This window comes from Aplysia californica, unplaced genomic scaffold (assembly GCF_000002075.1).
Source record: "Aplysia californica isolate F4 #8 unplaced genomic scaffold, AplCal3.0 scaffold00695, whole genome shotgun sequence".
In the NCBI taxonomy this organism is placed as follows: domain Eukaryota; kingdom Metazoa; phylum Mollusca; class Gastropoda; order Aplysiida; family Aplysiidae; genus Aplysia; species Aplysia californica.
In genome coordinates, this window is record NW_004797965.1 from 174706 (window position 1) to 175157 (window position 452).

Sequence of the window (452 nt, forward strand, 5' to 3'; positions counted from 1 at the left end):
TGAGCCTGACCTACATCTAGATCTATACGTTTGATGCGAGTTAAGATATCAAACCTAACAACTGCAAAACATCAAATTATGGTAAAATTCAGGGGGGCATGCCCACATGCGATTAAACGTAAAAAGACACAAACTATTTTTAGGTACGGCGCCCATCTTGTTTGACGTCACACCAGGATACCCCTCCGATCACGTGACTACATCTAAGTATAGCTAACCTCATGGTTGTCTATGTTATAACGCCTAATCTACACCACACTCTCAGAAGTTCTGATGGCCAAATAGACAGCGTGTCTAGGAGCGGTTCGATTCCGGTTCAAGGCTATTTTTTTGTTTTCTCTTTTCCCCCTCCCGACAGACCAACAGTCGCATAAATTATAATTTGTAGAGCTGCTTTGAAGTTTGTTTGTTTTTTAATGTATATTAGTGATGAAGAATGCAGGAGAGGGGGG